This window comes from Cottoperca gobio, chromosome 4 (assembly GCF_900634415.1).
Source record: "Cottoperca gobio chromosome 4, fCotGob3.1, whole genome shotgun sequence".
NCBI lineage: Eukaryota > Metazoa > Chordata > Actinopteri > Perciformes > Bovichtidae > Cottoperca > Cottoperca gobio.
In genome coordinates, this window is record NC_041358.1 from 5,812,694 (window position 1) to 5,822,439 (window position 9,746).

The 9,746-nt window shown below is 40.2% G+C and overlaps 1 long non-coding RNA gene across 4 annotated transcripts; it reads right to left on the minus strand.

Moving 5' to 3' along the window:
* Positions 1 to 1,846: 1,846 nt before the first annotated feature.
* LOC115007164 (uncharacterized) lies at positions 1,847 to 6,022 on the minus strand. Of its 4 annotated transcripts, none has more exons than XR_003832150.1 (6): positions 5,740 to 6,022; positions 5,219 to 5,315; positions 4,704 to 4,824; positions 4,476 to 4,619; positions 3,609 to 4,383; positions 1,847 to 2,718 (listed from the first exon to the last, which is right to left on the minus strand). It is a non-coding gene; the product is annotated as an uncharacterized LOC115007164 (long non-coding RNA). The 4 variants fall into 4 exon arrangements; XR_003832151.1 differs by having other exon boundaries at positions 3,609 to 4,151; positions 4,287 to 4,619; XR_003832149.1 differs by having other exon boundaries at positions 3,609 to 3,939; positions 4,058 to 4,619.
* Positions 6,023 to 9,746: the final 3,724 nt, after the last annotated feature.

Consider the following 9,746-nt stretch of genomic DNA (forward strand, 5'->3'; position numbering starts at 1 on the left):
TCTATATTTTACAGATTTATAGCATCATTGTATTTTCAGCGGACACTTAGGCCATGCATTGTGTCAAAATGAAAAAGTATTGAATTAGTTTAAAATAAATTTAAGAGCAGCAGATACAGAAATGCTTTTTGTAATATGTTGGCACAGCTTTAAACTGATGTAATGTCAAAGTTAAACTGTTTAGTAGTGCGGCATAGTTATTGTAATAGAAAGTCGGCACTGTCATCATCAATAATCAAGTGAGGACATTAAAGGACCTTCCTGTATGCCACCCTGCGGTCCAAACATTTCTCAGGACACGACGCCTGTCTGCACAGGACATTCAGCTGCATTCCCAAATATCCTGCCAGTTTAACTTCCTCCTCTCCAGTGTTGCCATGACAACCAAAGGTGTCCCTCTCCTGGAAGCTGCAGTAACGTCTGTCTTCAGTTCCTCTGGCTGTTTGTACTGCAGGACGCTGACCCACTGATTGTTTGTTCCCCTGCAGGCCTTCACACGCTGCCTGGATGAAGAAGTATCGTGCTGCTGTGCGTTTTGGTTGCGCCTCGGTACGCGCTTTACACTAAGTGATGAGTAAGTTCGATGCGTCGCCGCTCGCTGAGATCCGTGGGATTGGTTGTATGATGAGAAGTGTGGAGTGTGTGCTGGAGTGTTACAAGTCTGATTTCTGTTATTACTGTGGGAAACTTCGCCCTTGATTGTCCAGCAGGTGGCACTAATAAAATATCAGAGCTGATTATATATATTTTTTAAACTTTGCGTAAAACAATTACAAGTCATGTATCAAGTTAGTCAGTCTGTTAACTTGCACTTTCTGTCAGTATATATTATAGAGTTATAGTATTACTATAATAAATGACTGTTAACATTAAAGGAAAACTTAAGAAGTAATTTTGGTTGAAATACAAGGATCCATTTAGTTACACAGGTGATGTTCAGTCTGAAAGGATTATAAGTGAACTAGTTTGACCTGCTCCTTTATTTACTCCCGTTGTTCATCTCTCTAACAGGTTGCTGACAGCAGGAAGAGGCAGAGGGAGGACAGCTGCTCCAGAGGCCCTGAGGAGCCTCCTGAGAGAAGACTCCGTGGGGATGCTGCCGTCCTGTCACAGCGTAGCTCCAGCTCCCAGCCCTCCACCTCTTCCTCTACCCCGCCACAGGCCAGGCAGGAGGATGTCCAGCTGGAGGTGAGTCCTCTAAATGTGTACATGAGCATTGGCCGGTGGTCACCGTGCACATTTATCCCACACTACTGCGTCAGTCCAAAGGGTGTAGCTAGACCAGTCTGACCCCCACCCCTCTCTGTCTGTCTAAGGTTCAGGTAAGACAGGTGATCCAGCCAGGACCCCTCCAGGAGCCTATGGAGGACAGTCAGCCTGACGACGACGCGACCTTCTCCCTCCTGCCGGAGCCCCGTGGTCTCTCACCCTCTTCTTTTCTTACAGTGTCCGAGAGCATCATGGCCTGGATGTCTGACTGTCCATTCAGCCGGGAGATGTGAGACTCCTGCAGGAAACAGGCCTGGTGCAGAGCTTCACTGCTGGACCAGCCAGTAGCTGTGACAGGACCACACACACACACACACACACCTTTCATTTGAACATTTTATTTTTAATTCCATATTAGTTTATAGATAGGATTGAAGTATTTCTCTTTTTAGTATGTTGATAAGTTTTACATTGTGAAGGCACCTCTCTAACTTCTGATATCAAGTTTGCTTTTGCCTGTTAGTGTTTTCCCTTTTTCCTTGAAGGTACCACAGGAACGTATTTGCGACAGACCTGGTCCGAGCCTCCCAGGGACTAAAAGCCACTCGAGTTGCTCTGGTGTCTTTTCACCTGGACTTAACCTTTGTCTTTTACTGACGGACACACTTCACATTTGTAGCTTTTTGTTTGCTTGTTTCCTTTTTTACAATAAAGACCTTTAATTTCATGTTTGTCTTGGCCTAAGAGCCAGGTTATGACACCACAAAAAAATATATTACAGTAGACATAGTATCATTTGTCATAAAAGAATGTGAATATAATTTGTCATTAAATATTCCATTATGAAAAATATTTTTTAATATTAGCATGATATAGAACAATGTCAAAAGTCATAGTATAGTACATCTTTAGAAAGTCATAAAAAAGTTATAGTATTTCATGAAAAATGTGAAAAGACATCATCTTGTAGTCTGATCCCTTCAATATTCATTATACTGTAGATATTAAACCATGTAGATAGTTTTAACTTCTAAAAAGATTAAACCAACTTTGCAGAAACAATCCCTGCTGCTCTGAACAATCCACAGACCTCACTGCCAACACTTTATTGTGAGGGACCTTTTCTTTAATAGAAAGTGGTAGAAAGTCGTCCAAGAGAAAACTTTAGTGTGAGGTCTGTGAATTATCCAGAGCAACAGTGTCATTGTTTTCGTAAAATTTTCATTTTTTGTGAGTAACTTAAGCAAAATTCCTCTCACCTCAAGTGTATTGAGAAGGAAGGATCTGGAAAAATTAAACCAAAACTATCAGCGTGCCCCACTAAAGGTAAATATTTGTCATTTGGGGGAACTGATCCTTTAAATCTTAGGACAAGAACACTAAACCACGAGACAATAGCTGAAGTGCAAGCGTTTGTTTTTCCTATTAACCGTCAGCAGAGAAACGAGACGAAACAAAGAGACACTGGAATCAGATCTTCTTGAAAGCTGCTACGTCGACACTCTGGATCTGAAACAAAGCAAAAAGAAGAAACTTAAATTACTTTACAGGATATAGCTAAACTGTTTGTCAAGTTACTGAATGAAGTACAATCTTTCCGCTTTTGTTCCAGCCAAATTTTGACCACATGATGGTAACAATGTGCTGACGGTGCCTGAAAAGCAGATTCACTGACATGTACAGCTGCCTGTTTATTATGGAGCCAGGACAGGGACTTAACGCAGGCATTCAAAGTGATTTTATATTCACAAGTTACTCTTTTGACAGTGGTGTTCAGTGTGTTTTGGCAGGAAGGGGGGGGGGGGGGGGGGGGGGAGACGAGGAGAGCATTATGGCCGTGTAACGTGCATAACTTCACTGTTGTGGATCTTTTCAGTTCAAGTTGTTTTTGGTTTGTTTTCAATGCCAAAATTAAAAGTCACTGGCCTTGCTCCATAGAGAATTAGGTACCAAGCTGAAGGTCATGCAATGAATCCAACCTTCATGAAAGTTACAAAGTTCAGGTTTTATATCTATTATATCTAGTAAAAGAGGTATTTTTTCCACGAAGGATCACTTTGGGATCTTCCGCACTGTATACTGTTTGAGAATCATTCCTTTCAATCAAACACTACTAAGACTTCTAAGACTAAGGCTTTGGGTTTCCAATAATTTTATATAATTTATCAACAGTTCCAGTATAACACCATCAACTTCTGGCTGCTAGGATACAAATTCTGACACATGAAACCGGTCAGTATTGTTTCAGCCTCTTACTCAGAGCTTGAGACCGGTACTAGCTGGTCAAGCAGTCTGGCTCTCAAGTCTCTGACTCTGGGTGACTCCTTCATTTTCCCCACTTACTGTTACTACTACAGGAAATGAGTCAAGCCATTGTAAACATTTAATTCTAAACTTACCAATCCTTTGCTATCCAGGAATCTTGGGAATGTGGAGAGGATATCAACACCTCTGCTTGGGTCAGTAACAAGCTTCTGACGGTGCTGAACGGTTTCTCTCATTTTCTGAAAAATCAGGGAATTGTCTGTGGTATGGTTGAGCAAAGACATGTCCTCTTGGCAAACGTCCCCATCCAGCTGTCTTTGCACATGAATAGCTCGTTGGACATTTGGGAGAAGTGTCCATAGGGCTATTTAGTGATTGTGCAGATCCTCAACAAATCTTTTGTTGGATTGCTTTCAGACGCCAAGAAATGTATCCTGTGTTTCTTGTAGCATCATGGAAGTGTTCCTGAAATAAAACTTTAAATAACTCAAATGTCAATGTCATACAAACGCTGTTGTGACATAATATGCACGTTTGATATGCAACTTTCATGCAAATAATAATAATAATAAAGGAATATTACATAGCCTTTCTTTATATAATGATCCTTGAGGGAAGGGAACGACGTCACTATCCCAAGAGCATACTCTTCTCTTATAGCTTTAGTAGGGATGTGCCTGAGAGGAGATATTAAGATATTAAATTCCTAATCAAAATTTGCACAATGGGCATGCAGTTATTTGGCACAAATAAAACAATATAAAAAAAACACACTCATGATTTTCAATCATGCGAGCTACTAGTATGTTAACCATTTGTCTTCTTGTGGCATCTTTTAATGTTTCTATTGTTTGGTATTCCTGTAGTACTTCTTCACCACCAGACTTGCCTCAGCACAGCTTCAATCAACTAATAAAGAAAACATAACACAAAACATAATGATAAACAGCTTTTCTAGAGAAAGTGTTAAGAGACTACTGAGAAACAAGCTTTGTGATGACCCGTTTAGCAGACACTGCATCAAGTGTATCCTCGATTCTTTGTCTCTTGCTCGGAATTGCTTCGACATTCGCAGATGATGCACTTGAGCTGAAGCTTGAATCGGACTTATCAGAAGCAGAGGAAAAAAGACCCTTCGGAGAACTCTAAAGAAAAAGAAAAGATATTGATCATTTTATTCTGTTCAGTGAGGTGTTTGATTATACTGGCCTTTTTAATCTTACAATCACCTGAGAAAACTGTCAACACCACGTTGCCTCGTCCAATGATGTCTCTGAATATTTCTGTATTAACTTCTCTCTGTCTGTTGCATCCTTGTATACAACTTTTGCATCAGGTGGCAGGCAAAATCTCAGATAAAAAAAAAAATCTCAGATCAAACGGAATGTGCTTTGAAGTAAGCAGTTTCTTGCCACAAAGCAAATTACTTTTCCTGTTAAATACATTGTTCACATAAAAACATGTTCACCATTGTATAATAATTAGACAAATCAAGCATTTCCCCTTCACAAAACCCATTTCCTCTTACGTCTGGATTTGCTTTTCTGAATTTACTGTTGAGGTATACATTATGCTTTACACCATAAAAAAAGGCTTACACACTCTGACACAGAAACAGACTGACTGACTGACACACTGATACAGACACTGACAGACACAGACACACAGTGAGACACACACTCTAACACAGACACACAGACTGCCAGACACTGGCAGTAAGCCAAGCTGAAGTAGAATTACACACCTTTTTCCTTGAATTGTAGAAAGTCAAACTGTCCTTCAACTGCATCCAATGTCACATTTCTGCTGTTGTCTGTACTTCACCTGGACCAACATTTTTACTGAAACATGCAAGAAAGTTTGACAATTTTTTAAAATGTAAATAGAACAGTAAAACACAAAATAACGTAATACAGTGAAAGTCTTACGGACAACGAGACAAGTTCGACAAGTGAGCCACTGTATGCATGTTGAGACAAGTTTTTTGGAGTCTCACTGATGTTAAAGCACCCTAAATGTAAAAAAAACAAACACCATTTAGTATTTTATTGCAGCTATGAATTTTCATGTTAACTGTTGTTCAAGAGATGGTTTTAGTAAGGAAATGTTAGTTAGCTACCGCTAAAGGTTGGTTAGCTAGCTAGCACAGACTGCTAAACAAGGCTTCGCAAGGCATACATTCCCTGTAGATGTTTCACAGAAAATAATGCAGTTCATATCAACAATTTATAATTGTTTCAGTGAGTTTAACCTAATTGTACTTACCCTGTGAACTGCATGAGGAGAGAAAATTGAGGCAGACTCGTCGTAATCTCGTCTCCAACCGAAGCAGTGACATACAGGGACGGAGCATAATCACGTCTCTGCAGAGTTGGTCTAACTCTGACATGATTAACATTGTGAAATAACTCCAACAATAAAAAACATTTGAATCAGAAAATGTTAAATTAACACTTCATGAGTTGACATCAACTTGGAAATGTTTAACCCTGAAATGTCAACTCTCCAGTTTTTGCTGTGAAGTTTAATGCTTGGATCCATACAGGATGACCACTGGCACACCTGTCAACCCTCCCGTTTTTCCCGGGATTATCTCGTATTTTTCCTTCTATCCCGCTGTCCCCCCGTTTAAATATTTTTCCCGTAATTATCCCGTATTTTTAACCTTTCAAAAATACAAATAGGCCTAATTTAAAGTGGTAAACTAGACAAATGGGAGGAGACCTTCCCTTATTTAATAAAAAGCAGAGTCGGGCAAACTCGTGCTTTTTGTAAAGTGTGCCATTCAGATGTTAGCATCGCACACGGCGGAATAAGCGATGTTCGCCAGCATGAAAAATCGTCCAAGCACAAGCACGAGGCACAAAACATACACTGTCAATGACTTCATGTGTGACAAGAACTGTTTCGGAGGCAGACCAAGTGACCAAAGCTGAGGGAAAGATGTCGATGCTTTGCGCTAAAAATAATGTAGCCTTCAGCTAGCCTTGAGGCAGGCAGTCTGCAACCTATGTTTACAACAAGTCCCTTGCAGATGCTAGGGACTCCCACACTGAAATAAATATAAATAAATATATATATGCAATTAAAATACATAAATCTTATAAACATGTCTGTACAAGTAATACATACTTTAAATAAACATGTAATTCCTGAACCCGTCCCTTATGCGTTTACATTATGGGTTGGGGTTGGCTGGCTCAGAGCTGTTAAGGTATGGGCGGAGTCCGCCAGAAAACTTCCCTTATTTTGAAATTCCAATGTTGACAGGTATGCAGGGAACCCTCAGTAAACCAGGTTAATCCCTGTTGTTCCTCCCTCCCTCATTAAATCTTCATTGTGATTTTAATCTGTGGTGGAGGATTAGCAGCAGTTGCACCAGTGGCTGCGTGTCGTCGCATGGTTTCAATCCCGTGCGCCCTCACCCTTGCTCCATTAGATTAATGGCTACAGAGCTGTGCGAGTGCGTTATAAACAGCAGCAGTAGAACAGCAGAGCAGCAGAGTTGTGAGGATGTCCTTTTGTGTGTCTTTTCACTCAATCCGGGATGGATTAAAGGAGATTATAGTTTATTATAATTAGCATTTTATTTCTATCAGCAATAATAACCTTGCACTAACAAGTTAACTGCTAAAGTCTGGGGACACGGTAATAATAATAATAATAATAATAATAATAATAATAATAATAATAAAAATTGTATTTATAAAGCACCTTTCAAAGCTAAAAGCAATCTCAAGGCGCTAAAATGCAGGACAACAACAAAACAACAGACATAAGATTTTACGGAAAGGCTTATGTGAAAAGAAAGGTTTTTAGGCTCTTCTTGAAGGAGTCGGTGGCCTGTGGAGCACTCAGGTGTTCTGGAGGGAATTCCACAGGTGAGGAGCGGAAGGCCCGATCGCCCATGGTGACACTGTTAAAACGTTGGACGGATCAAGAAATTAGAGGTAGAAATCTAGCACATAACTTTACATTTCTGTTGCACGGATTAAACAAATGAGCTAGAAAGAGTTCATCCAGTAACGATAGATCCAGGAATTAGCTCAGCAGAAAACAAAACAAAAAAAACTTCTACCTTTGTTCCATCAAATGAGAGAGAAAAGACACTTTCAACAAATCTAAAGCACTTTAACACCTTTAACATGGTAGAATCTATTTTGTTATGTATACACAATATAGTTGCTGATGGAAGCTGGCTAACGTAGTAATCATCGACAGGGTTAGTTGGCAAGCAAACCATGAACACGTTATCTTGATGGGAATGCTAGGACTACCGTATTTTCCGCACTATAGAGCGCACTGGATTATAAGGCGCACTGTCAATGAATGGTCTATTTTCGATCTGTTTTCATATATAAAGCGCACCGGACTATAAGGCGCATTAAGCGAAACAAAACAGTCAGATAAGTCAGTCAGTCAAACTTTATTAAACGTGTTCACAATAACTCAACATTGTTCAAACGTTAATGAGCGTATTCACAATAACTCCCAACCTTGTTCAGTTGTAACACGTAAAAAAAACAGTCTGATACCGCCAAATCAAACGTCATCTTCTTGCTTCCTCCACTTCCGTACCATTGATTCATTAATGTTGAATTCTCTCTATTCCCATGTTCTAATACGTGACTGATAGCCTTGAGTTTGAAGTCCGCGTCGTAAGCGTGTCTCTTGACAGGTGCCATTTTGGGGTCCTTATACACACACACTGTAATATTATGGTGAAGCACAGTATGTATTACTCCGCGACGCTCCTGACTACGGTAGCCGTAATGCTGCAAGCGGTGCGTGTTATGCAAGTACAGCGCGTATCCCTATGCGTAGCTAGACAGTTAGCTAACATGCAAAAGTCCTCCAATGAAGATGCAAGGTTTGCTTTCTTGACTTTACTGTTCTTATTTTACTTCGTAAAAAGACAAATAGTTTCCAAGGCTCAAGCATCACAGACACAAACACAGTTTTTTAGCGTCTCTGCTCCACGTGTTGATCTCGCAGCTCCGTAAACAAAGATCCTCGCAAAGCAGAAGCGCTCACTCTGACACGCCCCCAGCAAACCAACAAACCAAGGAGCGCTCACTCTGAGTCAAAAAACATGTCCCAACTCTATAAACATAGAAATAGGCAGCACAGTGCGGCTTTGTAGTTTACAAAAGTCGTACTAAAACATTTTGACAGAGCGCCGTGTACCACACAAAATCGCTTCGAGATCAGTAAACACAACCAGAATTAATCCATATATAAAGCGCTCCGGATTATAAGGCGCACTGTCGCTTTTTGAGAAAATTAAAGGCTTTTAAGTGCGCCTTATAGTGCGGAAAATACGGTAGTCAGTCTATCCTTATTGTCTGGTTAGCCAAAGAGCTAGCTATGATAAAAATCAAGGGAGGTGTATTATAACTTCATCTCCATCTCATAGCAAACTAGATATGCACTCAGAGAGCGCAGACCTCCGGCAAGGTCGTTTCCATGTGAAAAACAACATGTATCCGCACTTTGATCCAGATCCACTCCTCAATTTAATTGGTTTAAACTTCAGCCAAGTTTCATGACATGCGGGCAGATCGTTTCCCCATAATACTGCTGAAGAACAAACTAAACCGAAAAAATTACCTCCTTGGAAAAAGTAATTATAATAATTCAGCAGAGCAGGGTTATGATAAACTGGATTGTGCACAAATAAATTAGCTTCCTCCGTTTTGGAGTCCGCTGCTCTCAGTTTCTTTCAAGGTCAGCACTGTCAGTGGCCCTCATTTGTCAGTCAATATTCAACAAAATTCTGTCAAATTCAGCTAAATTGAACTTGACAGAAAACATGCAACTAGACCACAACACAAACATTTACTTACCTCAAACAAGTGAACATTTAAAATGCCGACATATTAATTTAGTTAGCTTTTCCATTTGATGACTGGTAAATGGACTGCACTTCTATAGTTCTTCTACCTTAGCGGACAAAGTGCTTTACAATTTGCCTCTAAATCACTCTGATCTTCCTGCAACACCAGTACTAACGCTCCGGAAACGTTTACTATGCTTTGGTTTATTTAACAGTACTTCAAAATGTCACTACTTTTTGGTGGCATCATTTATGCAGTCTTGGAAAGGGAGGGGGGAGCGGAGGGTTAGTCAGTTGGTTGCAATCTGCAACAAGGCTAGGTGTCGCCAAATCCTACATACTGTCTCTTAAATGCAACTTTGTTCTCAGTTTGCCTTCATTCATTCTTTGATGTCAGAGCCTTAACATGTCACATATCACTGTATCGAAGAGATAA